The sequence below is a fragment of the Electrophorus electricus genome, chromosome 17 (genome assembly GCF_013358815.1).
Source record: "Electrophorus electricus isolate fEleEle1 chromosome 17, fEleEle1.pri, whole genome shotgun sequence".
Taxonomy (NCBI): Eukaryota; Metazoa; Chordata; class Actinopteri; order Gymnotiformes; family Gymnotidae; genus Electrophorus; species Electrophorus electricus.
The window spans coordinates 2,297,826-2,300,325 of record NC_049551.1 but is presented as its reverse complement, the minus strand read 5'-3'; positions in this window follow the sequence as shown (position 1 = coordinate 2,300,325).

The following is a 2,500-nucleotide window of genomic DNA, read 5'->3' as shown; positions in this document are numbered from 1 at the left end:
TTCACCCTTCATCGTTTGTTGTTCGTGTTTAATAAACGTCTTCTGTGTCCACAGTTCACGTCCGTATCCCATCCCTCACCACCGAAACTCCCGTGTCACAGAACCCCTCTTCCTTTCAGTGCTGTGCTGACCTGGTGTTCATCATTTATGACTTGTACTGGTATCCACTCCAAAGACCGTATTGCTGCCCTGTCTTGTAAGTAAGAGTTGAGGAATAATTTGAAGCAGTTTTTGTCTGACAAGACGTGTTGTGTATTTGTGCCACACTGCCACAGTATTTTAAATGGACAAATTCCTTTATATATAAATCATCACACACATATTTTAGATTAATTAGTGCCTTATAGATTCACCTGGCCACCTCTACTGGGATCTTATAGATTCACCTGGACACCTCTACTGGAATCTTATAGATTCACCTGGACACCTCTACTGGAATCTTATAGATTCACCTGGACACCTCTACTGGGATTTTATAGATTCACCTGGACACCTCTACTGGGATCTTATAGATTCACCTGGACACCTCTACTGGGATTTTATAGATTCACCTGGACACCTCTACTGGGATCTTATAGATTCCCCTGGACACCTCCACTGGGATTTTGAGGATGGTATGTTACATTATGAGCAGTAGATAGAGATAGAGTAGATAGAGATGCAAAGTCTTCCATTTTCTATTCATCAGTTCATGACTAAAAATTCTATTACTGATTGTTTTCTACACAGATGTAGTTATCTGGGGTTTTTGACATTTGGTCTTTTATCATTTTTGAAAAATTGTTTTATTGGAGAAATAAGCTCCATATGTGATGAGTGGTAACTTATCAATGATACATGACAAGGCTCAGTGGTATAAAAGCAGCAGTGGCCTTCTTACATGGGAGAGATGGAGAAAAATGAATACCTCTCAAAAGTGAGACCAGCAGTATCTGCTGACCTTACATGACAGAGAGAGACACACATAGAGAGACAGAAATCATTTTCTCACACCTTTTAGTTGGAATGAACATGTATACCAGCAGCAGTAAATTCACCAGGTCCTCAAAACCGATGCATTTACTGTCTACATTAAATCTAGATCAAATTTGCAATAGCTAAAATAAATAAGTCACCAAACTTCAGATCCCCTGTGATGTGGTTCAACCTGAACAGATGCCCATATGGTTCACACTACACCGCTCTGAAGGATAAAACACATGAGTGGAACGACATCACTTCCCTTAGAGACTCTACGTGAACTCTTCCTGTGCTGCTCCTCTCGAGCTCCGGCTCCATCATGGAGTCCCAAAGTAATTATCATCCTCATGTTTCCTATCTGCGGCCTCGCTAAGAGCTGTACGCATGCCCTGTTGCTGTCGGCTCTTTGTGAATGCATTTATTTATTTGCAAAGTTTTGCCTGTTTCTTTGTTTTCTGTTTCCTTGGTGATCCATCTACTGCTTGAGCGCCTTACTCGGTGCTCGTTACTGTGATAATGGGCTGACCCCACTGCCTAAGACTGCTCTGAATCTTGTATTAGCGCCGATAAATATGCAACACACGTGCTGTTTCTCATGTGGTGCAACCAGGGCCGCCATATGCTTCTGTAACTGACTGGATTCGTAATGGATATATGTGGTTGTGAACTAATGTATCAAAGGCTGCATTAAAACCCACGGCCAACAGCACTGTGCTAGGAAGCGCTAAATGCGGCTAGAGCAGCACTTGTGTCGAGCTGTAAACTCAAATAGATGTGCTCTTAGCACCGTGTAGCCCTGTTATCTGTAAAGGCACGTGACACAACTAAAACGTTAACATCTTAAAGATGGAGTTTTCTCCACATGTTTTACACATTACAGTATTTCAGAAAGCATGTCAGAGAAGTAAATCTGGGAATCCTTAAGAACTTGATGTGGTCTGACGTATGTGTGTTATGTGTGGAGTGTGCATGTTTCTACTTTGTGCAAATGGGCGACATTAGGACACTGTGCAAATGTAGACTGATTTGACCGATATACAGAGACTTATATTTGATTGAGATTTGACATTCAAAATAATGTTTTCTTATATTCATAGCTTATTCTTTGCTAGGGCTGCTTGCATAGCAAAAGTAACAGTGGAAATTGTAATGACATATGCTTATAGATATTAAACGATACGCTTAGAGATAGTAAACTGTTGGTAGGTTTTAATATTCAGTGGGTTCAAAATTCCTCCCAAAACCCACCAGTACAGATATAGCCTTTGCCCTTGACTGTAACTGGGTTAGGCTGTAATGTAATGGGTTGTAACTTTAACAATGCTGTTAAATAGAGTATGTAGTGATGCTTCATCGCCCACTCAATCCCTGGGTCGACCGAGCAACATGACAGCAAATTTAACTGGAGAGTAGAGTGTTTATATTGTTGATCTGCTTTATAATGGTAGCGAATGCACAGAGAGCCGGAGAGAAAGATTATGATTTGGTCTTAGGGTTTAGGCTGTAGAGTCTCAGCACACGCCGTGATCAGGGCTAATTG